The sequence below is a fragment of the Theropithecus gelada genome, chromosome 13 (genome assembly GCF_003255815.1).
Source record: "Theropithecus gelada isolate Dixy chromosome 13, Tgel_1.0, whole genome shotgun sequence".
Lineage (NCBI taxonomy): Eukaryota > Metazoa > Chordata > Mammalia > Primates > Cercopithecidae > Theropithecus > Theropithecus gelada.
Genome location: NC_037681.1, coordinates 64,603,571 through 64,626,714, shown reverse-complemented (window position 1 = coordinate 64,626,714; position 23,144 = coordinate 64,603,571). Strand labels below are relative to the sequence as shown.

General features: G+C 44.8%; 1 protein-coding gene, 1 non-coding gene and 1 pseudogene across 5 annotated transcripts in view; 1 reads left to right on the top strand and 2 right to left on the bottom strand.

The window, feature by feature from the left end:
* The window catches only part of PPM1B (protein phosphatase, Mg2+/Mn2+ dependent 1B), a 78,134-nt gene extending 75,494 nt beyond the window's left edge, over positions 1 to 2,640 (bottom strand). For 2 of the 4 annotated variants that reach the window (XM_025354203.1, XM_025354201.1), the window contains exon 1: positions 983 to 2,640. The gene's annotated coding sequence lies outside the window, so the exon portion shown is untranslated. The remainder of the gene's footprint in view (positions 1 to 982) is intronic. The other 2 variants (XM_025354204.1, XM_025354200.1) reach the window with 2 other exon arrangements.
* LOC112604491 lies at positions 478 to 3,989 on the bottom strand (annotated as a pseudogene).
* Positions 3,990 to 17,178: 13,189 nt separating this feature from the next.
* On the top strand, positions 17,179 to 17,285 carry LOC112605443. The gene has a single exon (XR_003115434.1). It is a non-coding gene; the product is annotated as a U6 spliceosomal RNA (small nuclear RNA).
* The last annotated feature ends 5,859 nt before the right edge of the window (positions 17,286 to 23,144 follow it).

Sequence of the window (23,144 nt, the reverse complement as noted above, 5' to 3'; positions counted from 1 at the left end):
AGTTATTAATGTCTCTTTTTAAAAAAAGTTTTTAGAACAAATTGAATATTGATGAATTTGGGCTGCTATCAAATGCCTAGGAAGCACTTTTTTTGCCAGATAAGATGGGCAAACGTCCTAGATCTGCTAAATCTGACATGAGAGGTCATGCAATTTTTAAAAAATGAAGAAATAACTATTTCCAACACTCACTGAGTCCTTCATTTAAAAAATCATTTTAGGTGTCATTTTCACACTTTACGTTTAATAATACAATTTTTTTTAAGGCTGTTAGGCTTAAACTATAAAAAAAACTGATCTATGGCTTGTCAGTCTATACTCTTAATGGGGCTCCGGTAGATTTGGGGTACTGAAAATAAGTGGCAGTTTCAATTAATAACTTCGCTGTTAGGAATGACATCTGAAAAGGATGGTGCTAGGGAAGGCAGACAAGAGATGCCGGGGGTACCATGAGAAGAGAAACACAATTTAAAGCCACTAAGGAGGGAAGGCGAGGGTAGAACGCATAGACAGCAGAGAAAGACGATTTAACAAGGAAGTGAAGTGGAGCGCAGAGTAGGGCAGAAGCTGATGAGGAAATGAAAGGGAAAAGATAGTGTTTTCAAAGAGGGCATGCACCAGGAAGAGAAGAGCCAAGGCCTGGGGTAGCCCCAGCGCTTTCGTGTGAAAGAGATGCTTGAAGACTGAAGCGGAGGGAAGAGGGAATCAGTTGGCGTCCAGGCGTTCGAGCAAACTCCCATTCTCTCCCCGCGCCTCTCCCAGTCCTCAGCTGAGCGGAGGCGGCGGCCGGGGAAGGGGCCTACCCGAGAGCCAGGCACGGCGTTCCCCCGCCTAGGCTCCGCGGGGAAAGCAGCGAGGATTCGGAAGGACAGAGGCCCCGGCCGCGGTTCGGCGGCACCGCGAAAACCTGCCCAGGGCTCGGGGCCTCGGCGGCCCGGCCAGTCAGCCGCTTCCCCTCCGGCGGGGCGCCGGGCGGCCTTACCTGAGGCAAGGGAGGGAGAAGATGTCTAGGGCGCCTCGCTGGCGCCCGCCGCGGTACTCAACCCAAGTTTCCAACGGAGGCGCGACCCTGACTCAGCCGCCGCTTGCCCCTCGGGGTCTCGACCACCGACCGCCTCCGCCGCCTCCGGGGCTGTTTACACCGCCCGGCCCCTCACGCCGCCGCCGCCGCCGCTGCTGCCTTCTCTCCACCCCAGCGCCGTTGCCGACTCGGCCGCCGCCACCTCCTCCGCCGCAGCCTCGTCTCTCTGGAGCATCTTCCAACCACCTAACCCTGAGAATCAGAGACTCCAGCCGCGCCGGGAGGAAACTCCCCCGCAACTGCTAGGGGAACGAGGCAGTCAGAGCACTGGCGGCTTTTCCGCCATTGAGCAGAAGCCGCTCGGCTCCTTCTGCAACCCCCTCCCCGCACCCTAGTCCTTCCCCGCCCCTCAGGGAGCCCCGCCTCCAGCTCCCACCCACTGGGATGCCGCGCGCCCTGTCGCGGCCTCTGGTTTGCTGGGAGTCTTGTCAATTACCGCTCCCCCTCCCAGTGCTGCTCCCTCGGCACCTCCGTACTTAGTGTACCCCGCCCACCCGGCCCCGCCTCTGAGTTTCTAATTTCCCATTGGACATCAGTGGCTACTTTCAACTGGCAAGGTCAGCTGTCCATCAAACACCGCCCACTAAGTGAGACCCAACCCTTTATTACCATTTACTTTATTCGGCCCCGCCTCCGCTAGGTCCTACCTCCCAAACGTCAGGGACCAGCCCCCGCTACCAGCCATAAGTAGAGCCCGCCGTCAATCAAATAACGCCCACCTGCGCTCCTCCTAGCAAAGCCCCGGCCCCAGCGATTGCCTTCTCTTATTGGTCCAAATCGTGGTCCGAACCCCCAGTCACTGGCTTTCTTTGCGGGTCAGTCACTGAGCCAATTTCCAAGTCCGTCACACCGGCTTTTTTTCAAATGAACGCGGAAAAGGCGGGGAGGTATCTGAAAAGCGATTGGTTCGTCTTAGAAAACGGTCAAACCCAGAGGGTCTGTACGGATCCTTTCCGTTCTGTGAGGACCGTGCCCCCTTGTATTTGACCTCTAAGCCTTGCGTAAATCAAGCGCCATAAGGGACCAACGAGCAGTCCAGCTATAGGTGTGGACGCTTGGTCCCACCCGGAATTGCAAGGGCTTGGCTACTGATTGGCTAAGAAAGTCCTCGTAGGCCCCTATTGGAGGAAATAAACGCCTCTCTTCGGCGTAGACGGGAAGGGATGGCTCAGACGAGGACAAGAAGTGGGCAGGGGAGAGGCAGTTGTTTTGCTTCAGCCGCGGGTGGGGCGCACGCGGGAGTGGGAAACTGGGAAGGCCGGGCTCTGGGGAGGTATTGCGGGGAGGAGAAAGGCCCGGATGTTCCCTAACAATGAAATCATCGCCGACCTATCAGAGCCGCCAAGCTGGGATACCTGCCTGACCTGTCCCCCGGAGGGAGAAGAGTGGGCGGGAAATTGGGGTGTCGGAAGAGCCTGGAAAGCAACGTGAGAAAGTGGGACAGGTGTTCCCTTTAGGAGGATTCTGTGCTGTTAGAGATTATTTTTACACTAGCCCTTGACATTTCCGTATTTTGTTTCACAGTCAACATTGGTTTTTAAAACTCCCGGCCTAGTCTCTTCACATGGACTCGTTCATTTCGCAGTTATTGAGCACCTGCTGTTTGCCAGGTACTGTATGTAGAGCTGGAGATGCAAAAATAAATTAGGCAATCACAGTACAAGATGATAGGTACTATAATTGAAACATGCACAAGGGCTGGTGATGACATAAAGGGTCTTCCTTGCGGATAGGTTTACCAAGAAAGGCTTCACAAAGTCACAGGATGAGTCAAGAATGAATGATACGGGTTTGACAGGCCGATGGGGAAAGTGGACATGACTCCTCCAGGTATCAAATTAGACGATGCTGCCACGTTAATTCTCCAAACGAGAAACAGAAGTGTAACAGAGGTATTGTAATACCTTAGGATATATAATCCGAATGTCCTAAAAGAGAACTTAAACCTAATTCCTACTTTGGTGTAAATTGGTTTGGGCAGACAATTTAAGCTTAGACCCAACAGAGTGCTATTCAGGTTAGGGGCTGTCAATGTTTTACGGAAAAGGGCAAATTTAGTAATAGGACAATTGTCCAGGTCGTCGTAAGGACGGCAGAAACAAAGACTTAATTGCAATTCGGGTTTTTTTGTTTTGTTTTGTTTTTTGAGCAAGCACATTTTACTTTTTAATGAGACAAATCTGAAAAGCAAACGCGTTCCAAAAAGCTTGTAATTCCGTAAGAAAGATTTTTAAAAACCAAAAAAAGTATCTTCTTTTCACCCCAGATCTTATTAACTGTGTGTTCCTCTTCGAGAACATGCATCGTCAATAACGTCATCGTGAAGCAGTGTGGATCATTTCTGCAATTAAGGCTATGGCCCGCTGGCTGGCTTGCACAGGTCAAATTAACAGAAAGCAATGCTTTTTAAGAGACGCCGCCTAGAAACTTCTCAGCAATCTGCTTGTGAAAACGACATCGGATCGGGAGTTGTTATGATGAATATTACATGCTCGGGCTATTAGCACCCCAATAACTGGTCTAAAGGCTTTTCCTTTTCCATCAGAGTAGTACTCGACATTTCCTTAAGTTCTGTTTTTGATATGAGCAGTTCCTTTCTAATGTCCTCATACAGACCTTTCAAGTCTCTCCAACCGAGTTTGAAAGGATCGGTGATCTGTATATTTCTCACCACTGTGTGTTTTACTGTCCGGGGTTGTGTGATAACACCGTGATATACTATATACATTTGGACAGGCAGATGTTAAATGCCTCACAAGACTGAAATAGGGTATCTGAGACAAAACAAATTCCTACCGCCTGTGAGCCGGCTCGTGGCCCCGGAGGCCCTGCAAGGCTCAAGGAACCAGGCCCGCGTCGCCGGCCTCCAGGAGCAGCCGCTCGCCCACTGCCACCGGCGCTAGGCCATGGTCGGAGTCTGAAAGTGGCGGCAGGGCGGCGGCTCTGCCTCTGCAAGTCAGGTTTTTAAAACCTACTCATCAAGTTTGTGTGAGAATGGTGTTTCTTACAGCATAGTGACACATACTACACGACACATACTATGTTGTAGCCCACTTTCACTATGTTCTGTCAATAGGAGCTGTATTCGCCATCATGGGGGGTTTTATTCATTGATTCCCCTTATTTTCAGGCTATACTCTAGACCAAAGCTCACTTTGCCATTATATTTGTAGGTGTAAATTTAACTTTCTTCCCACAACACTTTCTTGGCCTATCCAGAATACCCCGACGCTATTCTGATTATCCTGATGCCTATACTACATGAAATCTTCTATCATCTATAGGCTCCTTCATCTCCCTAGCAGTGGTAATATTAATAATCTATATAACCTGAGAAGCCTTTGCCTCAAAATGTAAAGTCTTATTAATTGAGCAGCCTTCTACTAACCTGGAGTGACTGCATGGTTGCCCTCTGCCCTACCACACATTTGAAGAACCAACCTATATTAAACTAGACGAAAAAGGAAGGAATCGAACCTCCTAAAACTGGTTTCAAGCCAACCCTATAACCTGTATAACTTTTTCAATGAGATATTAGAAAAATTATTTCATAGCTTTGTCAAAGCTAAGTCATAGGTTAAACCCTATATATCTTATATGGCTCACCCAGTTCAACTAGGTCTACAAGATGCCACATCCCCTATTATAGAGGAATTAATCGCTTTTCATGATCACACTTTTATAATCGTATCCTTAATCAGCTTTCTAGTCTTATATGTCCTATCCTCAACCCTCACAACAAAACTAACCAACACCAGTATTACAGACGCTCAAGAAATAGAAACCATTTGAACTGGTCTTGCTCGCGATCATTTTAGTCTTAATTGCTCTCCTATCCCTGCGCATCCTATATCTAACGGACGAGATCAACAACCCTTCTTTTACTATAAAATCAATTGGACACAAATGATACTGAACCTACGAATCATCTGGGATTCTGGGATGGAGATTCCCAGGTCCACTCATGCCTACAAATCAGAGACTCTGGGGACAAGGGTCAGAAAGGTGAATTTTAAAATAGCTCCCTAGATGATTTTTTTTTTTTTTTTTTTTTTTTTTGAGACAGAGTCTCACTCTGATGTCCAGGCTGGAGTGCAGTGGTGCAATCTCGGTTCACTGCAACCTCTGCCTTCCAGTTTCAAGTGATTCTCCTGCCTCAGCCTCCTGAGTAGATGGGATTACAGGCGCCAACCACCACGCCTGGCTAATTTTTGTATTTTTAGTAGAGACAGGGTTTCACCATGTTGGCCAGGCTGGTCACGAACTCCTGACTTCAAGTGATCCGCCCGCCTCAGCCTTTCAAAGTGCTGGGATTACAGGCGTGAGCCACCGCGCCCAGCCTGCAGATGATTTTTATGTGAATCAATGTTTGAGACCCTCTGGCACAGGATAATGGAGGCAGATGTAAAGTAAATTCATTTCCTCACTTTTGCATGTTGGGAGAACATATATATGTCTCACTTTTCCACTGTCCCCTTTATTATCAGCGTGAGATCATACAGTCAGCAGGAAGTATTACTGAAGTGACTTATAAAAAATTTTTTCTCCGGCCAGGTGCGGTGGCTGAAGCCTGTAATCCCAGCACTTTGGGAGGCTGAGACGGGCGGATCACGAGGTCAGGAGATCGAGACCATCCTGGCTAACATGGTGAAACCCCGTCTCTACTAAAAAATACAAAAAACTAGCCGGGCGAGGTGGCGGGCGCCTGTAGTCTCAGCTACTCGGGAGGCTAAGGCAGGAGAATGGCGTGAACCTGGGAGGCGGAGCTTGCAGTGAGCTGAGATCCAGCCACTGCACTCCACCCTGGGGGACCGAGCGAGACCCCGTCTCAAAAAAAAAAAAATTTTTTTTCTTAAATCACACTTCATTGCCTGACACCCCTTATGTAAGCAGAAGGGAGTCTGAGACTTCAGCTTCTAAAATGGGAACCATGCTAAGGATAAAAAAGTGAAGACACTTAGGGACCCTTGTCCTGTGAATACAAGCAACCACAGAAAGGCATGAGAACAGTTTCTTGGCTTGCTTGACTTCCTTCTCACTTTCCCTTGGTTGACCCAAAAACAAATACAAAGCTCAGCCATTTAGGTGGGCTGATAATTCCGTATCATTCACACTTTCAATCACTAAGATAAAAAAAAAAAAAAGTATGGAGACACCCCAAAACAGATACGAAGGTTAACTTTGTTGTATGCTTTATTTGCTTAAAACACCAAACCATTAAAGAAAACCCAACAAGATTTACAACTTTGAAAACTGGTGTTGGCCGGGCGCCATGGCTCACGCCTGTAATCCCAGCACTTTGAGAGGCCAAGGCGGGCGGATCACGAGGTCAAGACATCGAGACCATCCTGGCTAACACGGTGAAACTCCGTCTCTACTAAAAATACAAAAAATTAGCAGGGTGCGGTGGTGGGAGTCCTGTGGTCCCAGCTACTCGGGAGGCTGAGGCAGGAGAATGGTGTGAACCCAGGAGGTGGAGCTTGCAGTGAGCTGAGATGGCGCCACTGCACTCCAGCCTGGGTGACAGAGCAAGACTCCGTCTCAAAAAAAAAAAAAAGAAAACTGGTGTTTACCATCATAAACATAATGTGTCATAAACCCTGAGTACCATCATAATGTGCTCTGCTACTAACTAGCTGTGTGACTTGAGCTGGTAACGAAGCTCTCTGAGCTTTGGTTTGTTCTGCAAAATGGGAATCGTAACATCTTTCTCCAGAGCCACATGAAGAGCTTTAGAATCTCTTATTAATGCTAATCTCTCCCCAATATATAGCTTTAAATAAAAACAATATTAAATGTAATGTAGAAAAAGTTGGGTGAGGAAATCACATGATCACCTTTAGCTGCAAGGGAGGCCAAAAAATTAGTGAACTGCGAGGTCACAAGTTGCTTAGGGCAGAGATTCCCAGTCTTTACCAAGCATCACAGTCTCTCTTGATGTCATTTACACTCACCACTCTTTTGAAATTATTATAATTATTATACTTATCACTAGATCTTGTTATTTCATGCATTAATAAAGAAGCATAGGCTGAGCATGGTGGCTCACGCCTGTAATCCCAGTACTTTGGGAGGCTGAGGTGTGTATATCATGAGGTCAGGAGTTTGAGACAGCCTGGCCAACATAGTAAAACCCCATCTCTACTAAAAATACAAAAATTAGCCAGGTGTGGTGGCATGTGCCTCTAGTCCCAGCTGCTCAGGAGGCTGAGGCAGGAGAATCACCTAAACCTGGGAGGCGGAGGTTGCAGTGAGCCGGGACCATGCCATTGCACTCCAGCCTGGGTGACAAGAGTGAGACTCCATCTCAAAAAAAAAAAGCATATCACAAATGTACTTAATAGTTTGATAACTATCTTTAATTATAATTGGTTTTCCTTTGTAATCTTAATGAGCTTTATGTATTTTTAAATGTTATTCTGAGAAGAAATCTACAGGATTCACCAAAGGGACCCTTTGCTTAAAAAAAGGCATGGAGGAGGTAGTACCCCTGCTGTGGACCATAACCTCCAATTCATCGTTTCTTTTGTTGTAAATCATACACAATAGATGCTTGATAAGTATTTCTTGAATTGCATTTGGAGGATCTCAAGTAGTTTGCTGGACATTTTTCCTTTTCTCAGTGCTAGGACCTCAAGCCTGAGCCTGTCCTCCAACCCTACTTCCTCCTTAGAGAGGAAGTTGATCAAGCTATCACCATCTTACATGCAATCCACACAGACTAGGAGGCCAAAACTGGCTTCCTCAGAACCAGAGCCTCCTTTGTGTTTTTTGTTTTTTGTTTTTTTGAGACGGAGTCCCGCTCTGTCGCCCAGGCTGGAGTACAGTGGCGCGATCTCGGCTCACTGCAAGCTCCGCCTCCCGGGTTTACGCCATTCTCCTGCCTCAGCCTCCCGAGTAGCTGGGACTACAGGCACCCGCCACCTTGCCCAGCTAGTTTCTCATATTTTTTAGTAAAGACGGGGTTTCACCGTGTTAGCCAGGATGGTCTCGATCTCCTGACCTCGTGATCCGCCCGTCTCGGCCTCCCAAAGTGCTGGGATTACAGGCTTGAGCCACCGTGCCCGGCCTCCTTTGTGTTTTAAAGTGAGTGTCATACACATGAGATGATTGAGATTATGATTATAACACAGTGGGTGGTATCAGGAAAACTATTCACATGGAGCCCAACTATAAATGCTGCAACACTACTAAATGTTTAAATATGCTTGGCTGTGGAAAACTCTAATAACAGCCATTTGTGTAAGCAGCTTAGCATTTATGCCCAAATTCATTTACATTATTCATTCACTTTGTTATGTTTTATTTTCTTTTAACAATAAACTATACTTTTCTGCCAACTCTTCATCTTTTGCTTTATCATAGCATTGCCATTTGCTCATGCAATATGGTGGTTTGCTCATGCTTCAAAAACCTAAAGGCAACATTGCGCTACTTTTCCCTTATGTTCCTTCCACATCTGCAGCAATTCTTCCTGTTTACTTGTCTGAAAGCTCTTTTTCTCCTGCTAGTGAAACTGGGCTCCAGTGCTGATCTTAAGAATCTCAGCAGATTCAGACTGGAGCAGACATCAAGGAGATGAACATAGGAGTAAAATCACAAATCAATTACTCAACAAGCATGCAGGGATATAGTTGTAGGAAACCTGCAAATGGAAAATTCTTGGTGAAAGAGTCATGCAAGACTTCAGTGCAATTAGTTTAAAAGGTTTCTTATTGGGCCGGGGTGGCTCACGCCTGTAATCCCAGCACTTTGGGAGGCCAAGGCGGGTGCATCACCTGAGGTCAGGAGTTTGAGACCAGCCTGGCCAACATAGTGAAACCCCATCTCTACTAAAAATACAAAAGATTAGCTGGGTGTGGTGGCAGGTGCCTATAATCCCAGCTACTCAGGAGGCTGAAGCAGGAGAATCACTTGAACCTAGGAGGTGGAGGTTGCAGTGAGCCGAGATCACACCACTGCGCTCCAGCCTTGGTGATAGAGCAAGACTCTGTCTCAAAAAATAAATAAATAAATAAAAATAAAAAAGGTTTAGTATTAAGGCCCATATTTAATGTCCTTTACATAGAGGCCTAATTCTGGCAAGTAAACAGAGATCCTCGCAATTATAACTGGTCTGGAGGCGGGTATCTTATCAGGACCTGGGCACAGGAAGATTGGAGATCAGGGTTGAAAAGTTCAGGCTCTGAGGCCAGTTAGAGATGGTTACAGGAGAGGATGCAAGAGACTCCCAGCTGAGTTACCAGAACCAACCAGCAGTAAAAACGGCTGGAAAATGAGCCAGTAAGAGGGCACACTAGGGCTTCTTATCTTCCCCTGCCTGGGACCAGAACTTGTCCCAAAATATGGGGGTAGATACAAACCTTATACAAGGGTTAAATTACAAGTCTACTGAGAGGTTAGGAACCAAGGACAGGGGGCTCCTTCATATTGAGAGAGAGTTTGCAAAGTCTCTGAGATTGAATTTGTTTTTTTCAAACCGTTTTATTCCAAATTTCAGACACACACAAAACTAGAGACAGTAGTGTTATATAATATGCCCTGTGTACTGATCACATAGCTTAAACAATTATGAACATTTTGTTTTTTTGCTTCAACCATCCCTCCCACCAATGTTTTTAAGGTTCAGTTTTTAGCCTGCTGATTTTGATATCGTCTTCCTTGGAAATGTGTCCCATTCTCATGACTTCAACTACTGCCTCAATGCATCTGAGCCCCAAATGTGGAGCACCAGCTCCATCCTCTTGATGTGTCCTCAGCTACCTACTGGATTTGTCCATTTCAACATCCCATGGCATTTCTCTCCTGTTGGTTGCCTTCCTGGCAGCCTCCCTAACTCGATCTTATATTCTGCTATAGAGCCTCACTTAACTGAGGTATGCTTTGGGGGAAACTGAGTTTCTCCCCAGCCCCAGAGATTAATCTTAATCTGTCTAAGCTATCTATGATAATATCATTCCCCCTTTTGGATGATTGGTTTAGGAATGTGCATATGAGGCAAGTCAGGCTAATGACACTTGATAGGAAATATGCTGGAAGTGGAGGATCCTGAATAGTTCCTCATAGTCCTCATAAGAATGAGGACTATGAGAAAAGATACCCACTCTTCCTTTCTTGGACCCAGATTCCTGCAGTGTATCTCAGTTAAGCCACTCACTACCTAGTGACTCTGGGCAAATTATTTAATATCCCTGTACCTTGGTTTCCTCATCTGTAAAATGGGATAATAGAACCAACTCATAGGGTTGCTGTAAGGACCAAAATAATTAATATATGTAAAGTACTTAGAGCAGTCTTTTGCTTATCAAAAGTACTATGCAAATTTTAGTTATATTATTATTATTTTGTAAGGATGTGATGCTTGGAGCTATGACAGTCATCTTGTGACCATGAAGGGACCAAACTAGAGGACAAAGAGCAAAGGACCTTAACCATTGATGATATTGTCAAGCTATTGGATTAAACAACCTTGGAACCACTCTACTCTTGAATTTCTCATTAAGTGTGATAATTTTCCTTATTACATGTGCCTCTTTTGGTTGAATTTTCTTTTCTTTCTTTTTTTTTTTTTTGAAACAGGGTCTCCCTGTGTTGCCCAGGCTGGAGTGCAGTAGCACGATCTCCAATCACTGCAACCTCCGCCTCCTGGGTTCAAGCAGTTCTCCTGCCTCAGCCTCCCAAGTAGCTGGGACCATGCCTAGCTAATTTTTGTATTATCAGTAGAGATGAGTTTCACCATGTTGGCCAGGCTGGTCTTGAACTCCTGACCTCAAGTGATCAGCCTACCTCAGCCTCCCAAAGTGCTGGGATTACAGGTGTGAGCCACTTGCCTGGTGTTTTTGGTTGAATTTTCTGTTACTTTCAACCAAAAGCATCCTGATTGATATACCCCAAACCAAATTTTTTCTTCCCAAAGCTCACTCGAGTTTATTACCTCTGTCAAGACATAACAGTTTCCCCATTCAGTCTCCTATATAATTCCCCATATCTAGCCAGTTTTGTCAATGTTTCCTTCCAACTTTTTCATTCTCTCCACTAACACAATTACTGTTAGTGGCAAAACCAAAAAAAAAAGTAGTCCAGCTAGGCTGGGTGCAGTGGCTCACGCCTATAATCCCAGCATTTTGGGAGGCCAAGGTGGGCAGATCATGAGGTCAAGAGATCAAGACCATCCTGGCCAACATGCTGAAACCCCATCCTTACTAAAAATACAAAAATTAGCTGGGCGTGGTGGCAAATGCCTGTAGTCCCAGCTACTCAGGAGGCTGAGGCAGGAGAATCACTTGAATCCGGGAGGCGGAGGTTGCAGTGAGCTGAGATCATACCACTGCACTCCAGCCTGGCGAGAGTGAGACTCTGTGTCCAAAAAAAAAAAAAAAAAAAAAAAATTTGTCCGCCTTATGCCCTGAAATAGCCCTCATTATCTTTGAAGTGGAAAGATAAAATAAGACATTAAAGATTAAAAGAATAGGCTGGGCGCGGTGGCTCATGCCTGTGATCCCAGTACTTTGGGAGGCTGAGATGGGCGGATCACGAGGTCAGGAGATCGAGACCATCCTGACTAACACGGTGAAACCCCGTCTCTACTAAAAATACAAAAATTAGCCGGACGCGGTGGCGGGCGCCTGTAGTCCCAGCCACACGGGAGGCTGAGGCAGGAGAATGGCGTGAACCCGGGAGGTGGAGCTTGCAGTGAGTGGAGATTGCGCCACTGCACTCCAGCCTGGGTGACAGAGCAAGACTCCGTCTCAAAAAAAAAAAAAAAGATTAAAAGAATACTTGTTGGCCAGGTGCAGTGACTCACGCCTATAATCCCAGCACTTTGGGAGTCCAAGGTGGGTGGATCACCTGAGGTCAGGAGTTCAAGACTAGCCCGGCCAACATGGTGAAACCCCATCTTTACTAAAAAATACAAAACTTAGCCAGGGATGGTAGCGGGCACCTGTAATCCCCACTACTGGGGAGGCTGAAGCAGGAGAATCGCTTGAACCTGGGAGGCTGAGGTTGCAGTGAGCTGAGATTGTGCCATTGCACCCCAGCCTGGGCGACAAGAGTGAAACTCCATCTCAAAAAAAAAAGAAAGAAAAAGAATAATTCTTTTCAGGCTGGGCATAGTGGCTCATGCCTGTAATCCTAGTCCTTTGGGAGGCCAAGGATGGGGGATCATTTGAGGCCAGGAGTTCGAGACCAGCAGCCTGGGCCACACATAACAAGACCCAGTCTCTACAAAATATTTAAAAATTAGCCAACTATGATGATATGCACCTGTGGTCACAGCCACTCTGGAGACTGAGGCAGCAGGATTGCTTGAGTCTGGTTACAGTGAGCTATGATTGCACCACTGCACTCTAGTCTAAATCACAAAGCGTAATCCTGATTCAAAAAAAAAAAAATTCTGGCCTGGCATGGTGGCTCATGTCTATAATCCCAGCACTTAGGGAGGCCAAGGCAGGAGGATCACCTCAGGTCAGGGGTTTGAAACCAGCCTGGTCAACGTGGCAAAACCCCGTCTCCACTAAAACTACAAAAAAGTAGCTGGGCATGGTGGTGCGCACCTGTAATCCCAGCTACTCATGAGGCCAAGGCATGAGAATCACTTGAACCTGGGAGGCGGAGGTTGCAGTGAGCAGATATCGCCCCACTACACTCCAGCCTGGGCAACAGAGCAAGAGTCTGTCTCAAAAAACAAACAAACAAAAAAACCCAATAAACTGAGTATAATTTTCAAACTCTATCATAGTTGTCTCTATCCACGAAGGACAACTATTTTGGTGATTTTGTCAATACCAAATTCATACAATTTATAGCAAATGACCAAATAAAGGTCATTGTTCATAATTGTATAGGTCAATTCTATAATTATAATAATTTCATAAGTCATAAAAGAATATTTATATTTTTGTTACTTTCTCCTGGTCATATTTCTTTGTGTGCTTTAGAAGATTATATACAAGGCCGGGCGCGGTGGCTCAAGCCTGTAATCCCAGCACTTTGGGAGGCCGAGACGGGCAGATCACGAGGTCAGGAGATCGAGACCATCCTGGCTAACACGATGAAACCCCGTCTCTACTAAAAAATACAAAAAAAAAAAAAAAAAAAAATTGCCGGGTGAGGTGGCGGGTGCCTGTAGTCCCGGCTACTCAGGAGGCTGAGGCAGGAGAATGGCGTAAACCCGGGAGACGGAGCTTGCAGTGAGCTGAGATCCGGCCACTGCATTCCAGCCTGGGCGACAGAGCGAGACTCCGTCTCAGAAAAAAAAAAGAAAGAAAGAAAATTATACACAACCACTGAAACAATTTTTTTTTTTACAATAACTTTGCAGTGTTACTTTTATTTACTTACCGTGGGGTGATTATATTATAAAGTTAAGCACTTTTGTGAATTTCAGTTACTACATGAATATGCACATGTTTGTTCATATTTGGGCAACTGTATTATGGTTTGTTTGCTATTAATCACCATCATTCAGGACAATATAGAATAACCAACATAAGGCATTAGACATGATTGCTAATGTTTATTGCAAAATACTTTCTCAATGGTGACAAATAGCTGAATGGCCCCAGGAAACCTAATCTCTATATCAAGCAGAAGTGAGTGAAAGTATATTGGATAGAAAATGCTATAAGATTATAGAGAAGAACAACTTCAATTAAAGCAATGTGTCTCATAATTTCCCAACACTTCAACAGAACTCAACACCAACTGGAAGCTAGTAATCAGACATAAGAGAAATATTTTAAAGCACATTTCCTACCAATTAACAACCTGAACCACCTTCTTCAATCCTGCTAGTTTGCTCACTATAGTCCCCTCTCTCCCTCCTCTATCATCTTTGCTGATCACAACAGATTACAGGATCTCCTCTCTATTTCCTGAGCTACAGTAGTAATGTTTTTATGCTGTGCAATTTTATACTTAATTATATACTGTTTTGTGCTAGTCTCTAATTGTATTAGGTATGTTACGTAGTCTCTTCTCAACTAGACTGTAGTGTCAGAGGCTAGGACCATGTATCATATTTCGGCTATGGCTTTTTATGCTAAACACGGTAGGTACCCATTCATATCTTTTGATTATTTATAGGAAAATCCAGAAAGAGCAATTGCTTTTGTACAACTATGGCTAGAGCTCAAAGCAAATGACTTCATTTCTGTGTGGGGTAGAAAGGACTCTCACTAGGCCGGGCACGGTGGCTTACGCCTGTAATCCCAGCACTTTGGGAGGCGAAGGCAGGTGGATTGCCTGAGGTCAGGAGTTCAAGACCTGTCTGGCCAACATGGTGAACCCCCGTCTCTGCTAAAAATACAAAAAAATTAGCCGAACATGGTGGCATGCACCTGTAATCCCAGCTACTCCGGAGGCTGAGGCAGAGGAATTGCTTGAACCAGGGAGGTGGAGGTTGCAGTGAGCCGAGATAGCACCACTGTACACCAGCCCAGGCGATAGAGCGAGACTCCATCTAAAAAATAAAGAAAGGACTCTCACTAGGCATTGATGTTTTCAAATTCATTCAGATCCTCTGGTTACAGTGAGCGTAAATCTACTTAAGTTGGTTTAGCTACATAGGCATCTATAATAAGAAGACAGGAGGATTTCATAGAACCCAACTACAGGTTAGTGATTAAGACTGCATGGCTCTGCAGCTGGGAACTGGGAGGTCAGAAACCAGTCTCTTTTTCTAAAAGCTGACATAGTCTCTCTTCTCTCCATTTCTCTGTCCAGCTGCTTCTGCCTCACGCATAGATGGAGGCTGGTTTCTCTCCTCTGTATGTGTATCAGCATGGCTACTCCAGCATCCACTTTCTACCTTACCCAAGACCCATGGGTAACTGACTCAGCCTTCACATCCCATTTCCAAATTTCTGGCAGACAAAATATAATTGGCCTATAATGGGTTACATATTAATCCCTGGCCCAATCAGCTGTCACCTGGATAGCAAGGCCTATGCCATCTGATAGGCTTTAAGAGTTGTGGAAACAACCCTCAAAGTACAGAAAAGACACAGAAGGCAGGCAACTTGATCGATGCAACTACTACAGTTAAAATCTGGAGAAAAAACTTTTGTGGGTATATTTCCAGATCATAACCCGCTTCCTCTGAGAATTGTACCCACTGCCCAGTGGGATGGGTCTGCAACAGACATATTGGTACTAAATGACACTGTAGGTCTGGTCATTTGACCAGACCACAGTGGTCACTCTTCCTAAGTCAGGCCAAACTGGTTTTTTTTTTTTCTCCTGAGAAATTTAATTTGAGACCAAGAAAATGTCCATCAGGCTAAGCTGGTCTTTTGAGAGGAAATGCTGTCAACTCAGAGAGCTTTCAGGCCACCTTTCCCCATTCTGTGCCCAGGGAAGGAGAGAGAGCCAGTTAGTTATGAGAGAAGAATAAAGCAGAGACTTAAAGGAGCAGGGCTGAGAGAAAGGAGCCAGCTCTGCCTGGATTCTTCAAGGCTGAGAGTTTCTGATTCCAGAAGCTCAACTACTTTACACCCTTGAGTTTTGTGAGACATCTCCATATTCTTTTTTGCTTAAATTAGCTTGAGTTGGTTTCCGTTATTTGCAACCAAAATAGTTGTAACTGAAACATCCAGATGAAAAGTAAGAAAAGGCCGGGCGCGGTGGCTCAAGCCTGTAATCCCAGCACTTTGGGAGGCCGAGGCGGGTGGATCACGAGGTCAGGAGATCGAGACTACCCTGGCTAACATGGTGAAACCCCGTCTCTACTAAAAATACAAAAAACTAGCCGGGCGAGGTGGCGGGCGCCTGTAGTCCCAGCTACTCGGGAGGCTGAGGCCGGAGAATGGCGTGAACCCGGGAGGCGGAGCTTGCAATGAGCCGAGATCACGCCACTGCACTCCAGCCTGGGAGCACAGCGAGACTCCGTCTCAAAAAAAAAAAAAAAGTAAGAAAAAGGCTTCCTGCACTTGTCCATTGAGACAAGTCAGTTGTATCGCGATGCCACTATTTCACGGCCATGAAAAGCTTCTAAATTTATCTGTAGACTCACGTATCTGCATGGCTATACAGTACATCCGTTGGTGACTCATGAGGATTAAATAGTATGAGAGGCCTTTGTTACCTGATTCTTAGATGGGTGTTAGATTAGTTCTTTTCTTTTTAAAAATGCAGCTGTGAGGGCTGAGTGTGGTGGCTCGTGCCTGTAATCCCGGCCCTTTGGAAAGCCAATGCAACAGGATAGCTTGAGCCCAGAAGTTCGAGACCAGCCTAGGCAAGACTGGGAGACCCTATCTCTAAAAAAATAAAAAATTAGTCAGATATGGTGGTGCACACTTACAGTCCCAGCTACTCGGAAGGCTGAGGTGGGAGGATCACTTAAGCTCAGGAGGTGGAAGTTGCAGTAAGCCGTGATAGTGCCACTGCACTCCAGCCTAGGTGACACAGAGAGATTCTGTCTCAAAAAAAAAAAAAAAAAAAAAAAAAAAAAAGGCTGTGCTTGGGATAGATGATTTCTTGAGAGAACAAATTGTGAAGGAAAAATGGCCTTGAATTTTTTGTCATTTAATGTATGTATTATCATATGTGATGTTTGTTATAGGTTTTTTTTGGCTTGCCTACTCATAAACAAATATTTTAGTTTTCAAAGCGCATTTGTACACATTCTCTCATTTGACCTTCACAATAGTCCTCTAACAAAGTATTGTGATATCATTCCTATTTCATAAGTGAAGAAAACTGAGGCTCAGCGACGTCAACTATGATCAAGTGATCAGTGACACTGATCAAGTTTAATGTCATTAATCTAGCAAGGATACAACACAGAATCAAAACCAGTGTTGTTTCTGTACTCATATTTCATCTTTGTCTTCTTATAGCAGCGGTTCTGGTTTTTGTTTTCCCTTTAAAAACTGTTTTTTTTCTATTGAAGTATAAAATGGATACCAAAAAGTGCACAAATCATAAGTGTATAAAGCTCAATGAATTATCACAAAGTGTACATACCATGTAACCACTAACAAGGCATGAAATTGGACATGACTGGCACCCCAGAACTCCCCTTCTGCCCCCTCCCAATAACTATTCTCTCCTTCTTCCCCAAAGGAAATCACCTTCTTGATTTTTAATACCATAGATTTGCCTGTTTACAAACTTTATATAAACGGAATCATGCATACAGAGAAGAGTAGCATGGTCCCTGCGCAAGGATGACATGCACATTTATGAAACATTCATTAAAAAGATAAAAAATAAATATATTAAAAAATGAAATAATGCATTATGGATACTTTGTGTTCAACTTCTTTTATTCATGTGAGATTTGCTTGCATTTAAGTGGGTAACAGTACATTAATTTCTATTCCATCCATCTATAAATACTTGGACTGTTTCCAGTTTGGGGCTATAATGAATGATACTGCTATGATCATTCATGAATATGTCTTTTAGTACACCACATATATGCCCTATTAAGTAAATACCTAGGAATGAAATTGCTAAGTCAAAAGTTCAGACTTAATAGCTACTCCTGACAGTTTTCCAGTGTGGTTGGATGAATTTATACTTCCACTCCACTGATATAGAAAAATTTCAGCTGCTCCATATTCTCATCAACACTTGGTGTTTTCTGCTTTTAACTTTAGCCATCTTAATGAGTGCATAATGGTATATCTCAATATAATTTAAGTTTGCTTTTCCCTGATTTCTCATGAGTTTGAGCACATTTTTATGTTCATTGGTCATTTGACTATTCTCTTTTGTGAAGAACCTGTTCAAGATTTTGCCCATTTTTCTATTGGTTTGTAGGAATTCTTTATGTATTCTGAACATAAGCTCTTTGTAATATGCATTGTAAATATCTTCTCCTCTGTGGTTTGCATTTTTAGCTTTGAATTTTTGACTTCAAAGAAATGGAAACATCTTATTTGCATTTTTCTACTTCTTTTAAAAACATAATGATTTTGATTATTTGGGATAAAATCCAATGGAACCATATGCTCAAATGGCATTTCTCTCTCTGTTTTAGTCAGGCCTCAAACGCTGAGACCAATCCATTGGGGACTAGTACTCCCACAGTCACTCTGGACCTGTGAAGATCATAAACACATTTATGGCTTTCATGAACCCATCATTGACCTTGAAAGTATGAGGAGGTTGAGGTAGAAAGAGCAAGAGTGAGGATTTCTTTAGAAAGTGCTTTCTCGGCCGGGCGCGGTGGCTCAAGCCTGTAATCCCAGCACTTAGGGAGGCCGAGATGGGCGGATCACGAGGTCAGGAGATCGAGACCATCCTGGCTAACACGTTGAAACCCCGTCTCTATAGCCGGGCGACGTGGCGGGGGCCTGTAGTCCCAGCTACTCGGGAGGCTGAGGCGTAAACCCGGGAGGCGGAGCTTGCAGTGAGCTGAGATCCGGCCACTGCACTCCAGCCCGGGCGACAGAGTCAGACTCCGTCTCAGAAAGTGCTTTCTCCTCCCCTGACTTTCACATGTGGTCAGGGAGAACGGTGCCTCCTCTCCTTACCTCAAGCCAAAGGAAAGGTGCCTCAAGGAGACCTCCCAGCATTTGTCCCATGGAGTTTTAGGAAGAAAGACTTGGGTCTGATCCTTGCCAAAGGTTCACCTGTTTGCAAGGTCACATTGGGTGTAAACTGGACTTTCTTTTCTGAGACAGAGTCTCGCTGTTACCCAGCCTGGAGTGCAGTGGTGTGATCTCAGCTCACTGCAACCTCTGCCTCCAGGGTTGAAGCGATTCTTCCGCCTTAGCTTCCTGAGTAATGGAGACTACAGGCACCTGCTACCACACCCAACTAATTTTTGTATTTTTAGTAGAGACGGGGTTTCACCATGTCGGCCAGGCTGGTGGACTTTCATTTACAGAGGGTAAAGGAAAATATTCCCAGGGAACAAAGTGGAATTCACAAAAAGTGCTGGATGTCTCTGTTTTTTGTTGTTGTTTTTGAGACAGTCTCACTCTGTCACCCAGGCTGGAGTGCAGTGGTCCAAGCTCTGCTCACTGCAACCTCCACCTCCCAGATTAAGCAATTCTCCTGTCTCAGTCTCCGGAGTAGCTGGGAGTACAGGCATGTGCCACCATGCCTGGCTAATTTTTGTATTTTTAGTAAAGATAGGGTTTCACCACGTTGGCCAGGCTGGTCTCAAACTACTTATCTCAAATGATTCACCTGCCTCGGCCTCCCAAAGTGCTGGGATTACAGGTGTGAGCCACCACACCCAACCTCAGTTTGTTGTCTATTGCTACAATAGAATACCACATTGAGTGATTTATAAAGAAAAAAGATTTATTTGGCTCACGGTTCTGGAGGCTGGGAAGTCCGAGGTGGAGAGGCCACATCTGGGGAGGGTCTTGCCGTTTTATCCCCTGGCAGAAGGTGAAAGGGTAAGAGAGTTCGTGAGACAGAGAAAGGGAGTCAAACTCCTGTGATAACAGACCCACTCTTATGATCTTCATTAATCAACTCATAAGGACTAACGCCTGTTGAAGTTCCCACCTTTCAACACTGTTACACTGGCAATTAAATTTCAACATGAGTACCTGAAACTGGGTAATTGGAAAAAAATGTTTCAACATGAGTTTTGGAGGAGACATTTAAACCATAGCACTCCCCCTGGCCCCTCAAACTTCGTGTCGTTCTCATATACAAAACACTTTCATTCTATCACCGAAGTCCCAAAAGTCTTAAGTAATTTCAGCATCAACTCAAAATTCCAAAGTATAGAGTCTCATCTAAATTAGATATGAATGAAAGCCAGGTGTGGTGGCTTACACCTGTAATCATAGCACTTTGGGAGGATGAGGCAAGTGCATTACTTGAGCTCAGGAGCGCGAGACCAACCTGGGCAACATGGTGAAACTCTGTCTCTACAAAAAATACAAAAATTAGCTGGGTGTGGTGGCATGCACCTGTAGTCCCAGCTATGCAGGAGCTGAGGCAGGACAATTGCTTGAGCACGGGAGGTGGAGGTTGCAGTGAGCTGAGATCATGTCATTGCACTCCAGCCTGGGTGACAGAAGTGAAACCCTGTCTCAATAAATAAATAAATAAAATGAAATAAATTAGATATAAATGAGACTCAAGGCACAATCCATTCTGAGGCAAATTCCCTCCAGCTGTGAGCCTGGGAAATCACAACATTATCTTTTTCCAAAATACAATGGTGCGACACGCATAAAATATACATTCCCATTCCAGAGAGAAGAAATAGACAAAAAAGGAGGGTTAACTGATCTTAAGCAAGTCCAAAACCCAACAGAATAAAACAACATTAAGTCTTAAAGAATAATTTCCTTTGACTCCATGTCCCACATTCTGGACACACTGATGTGTGGGTTGGCCCTGAAGACCTCAGGCAGCCCCACCCCTGTGGCTTTTGTGGGCTCAGTCCACTCAGCAGGTCTCACAGGTTGAAGTCTTGTGCTCATGACTCTCTCAGCCTGGCATTATACATTTGTAGCTCTACAGTTCTGGGGCCTCAATGGTGGTCCTGCTCCCACAGCTTCACTAGGCATTACCCTAGTGGGGACTCTGCAGTGGCTCAGCCCCATGACAAGTCCCTGCCTGGACCTACAGACTGTCCATGACATCCTTTGGAATCTAGGTGGAGGAAGTTATGCCCTTATAACTCTTGTATTCTGTGCATCTGTTGAATTAGCAGCATGTGGATGGTGTCAAGGCTTACCAGTTATAGACTCTGAAGCAGTGGGTGGAGCCACACCTGAGCCCACTTGAGCCATAGCTGGGGCAGCTGAGAAAGGCTATTGGGATCAGAGACCTGTGGCAGCCCTGGAAAGGAGCTTGTGGGAGGTGTCCCAGGCCTATCCCCTGAAACCTCCTACAGCTCTAGGCCTGTGATATAAGGGGCAGCCTTGTAGCTCTCTGAGATGCCTTCAGAGTATTTTTCCCATTGGTTTGATAACTAGCACCTGGCTCCCTTCTATCTACTGTAGGCTCTTTAGCAAACGGTTGCCTGGCCACAGCATTGGTTTGCTCTCCTAAAAAAAATGCCTTTTCACTCTCTACATGACCAGCCTGCAAGTCTTCCAAATTTTTCTATTCTGCTTCACTTTTAATTATAAATTTCTGACTGGGCACGGTGGCTCACACCCGTAATCCCAGCAATTTGGGAGGCTGAGGCGAACGGATCACTTGAGGTCAGGAGTTTGAGACCAGCCTGGCCAACATGGCGAAACCCCATCTCTACTAAAACTACAAAATTTAGCTGGATGTGGTGGCATGTGCCTGTAATCCCAGCTGCTTGGGAGGCTGAGGCAGGAGAATCACCTGAACCTGGGAGGCAGAGGTTGCAGTGAGCTGAGATTATGCCGCTGCACTCCAGCCTGGGTGACAGAGACTCCATCTACAAAAACAAAAAATTATAAATTTAAGTTCATGTCTTTCCTCTTGCATCTCACTATATGTGACTAAAAGTAGACACATAGCAGCCCAGATGCTTTGCTGTTCAGATATTTTTTCCTGCCAGATATCCTAGTTCATTGCTCTTAAGATCTGCATTCCATAAAGTTCTAGCACATGGACATAATTTTGCCCAATTTTTGCAACTGCATAACAAGCATGGCCTTTACTTCAGTTTCCATCACCTTCTTCCCCATTTCCATCTGAGACCTCATCAAAATGGCCTTTAACATTCATGTTTCTACCAATGTTCTGATCACAGCCATCGATTAATCTCTAAGATGTTTCCCTACAGCTCTTCTCCTAAGTCCTCATCAGAATCTCCCGTTATGCTCCATTCACAGCAATCCAGACTTTTTCTAGCCTGTTCCTACAAATTCTTCAAACCTCTATCCATCACCCAGTTCCAAAGACACTTTCAAATTTTCAAGTATTTGTTATAGCAACAGCTCCACTTCTTAGTACCAATTTTTGTAATCTGTTTTCCACAGCTATAACAGAATACCACAGATTGGGTAATGTATCAGGAAAAGAGATTTATTTGACTCATGGTTCTAGAGGCTGGGAAGTCCAAGACTGAGGGGCTGCGTCTGGTCAAGGCCTTCTTGCTGCATTATCCCTTGTCAGAAGGTGGAAGAGCAAGAGAGTGCAAGAGACAGAGAGAAAAGGGAGACTGCACGCCTATAATAACTAATCCACTCCTGTGATAATGGCATTAGTCCATGACCTAATCTGGATTAATGGCAATTAAATTTCAACATGAATGTTGGAAGGGACATTCAAACCATTGTACCTGGGATAATCTGAAGAGGAATCTTGCCTCCTCGCTCCTCAAGGAGTGAAGGAACCACCAGAAGCCCAAATTGAGGAAGTCATCAAAAGCTGACAGCCAGAGAAGTGTTGTCTGCATCAGGGAACTGCAGTCAGGGTAGGTGGAGAGAGAGGGGTGACCTGGGAGAGACAGTCAGCTTTGGGCATTCTCCATTCCCAGAGGCCACTGATGCTGGAGGACACTGTACCAGGTATAGAAGACTGTTTGCCTTTTCCCCTAATCCTCTTTCCCCACTGGTACAGGGTGAAGAGGTCAGAAACAGCAGTTAGCAAGTTCAGGAGGCGGTATGGGAAGAGAGGAGTGGCTGACAAGGCTGCCTCCCCTACCTCTGGCTCTGATGTTTGAGGCAGCCCTGAGCTGGAGAAGCAGAAAAGATTTAGCTTTGAACACATTTGGAATCTTGAAACTGCCCTCTACAAAACTGGAGTTTTGTGATTATAAGCCTGGACTGGACTCTTCTACAAATTCTCTTCTCAGCTGTTTCTATTCTGAAGCTTAATCCATCTATTGAGTTTTTAATTTCAATGATTAAAATTTTCATCTCTAGAAATTCTCTTTGGCTCTTTATCATATTGGCTTAACTATTTTTATAGTCTTTTTTTCCTTGCTCATATTTTGAAACCACCCTTTTATTTCTTTATATATATAAAACAATAATTTGATGTTGGATCTGACAATTGTAATATCTGAAGTCTTTGCAGATTTGATTTTGTGTTTAGTTTTTTTTGTTTTTAGTTGTGGTTTTTGTTGTTGTTGTTGTTGTTGTTTTGAGATGGAGTTTCGCTCTTGTTGCCCAGGATGGAGTGCAATGGTGTGATCTCGGCTCACTGCAATCTC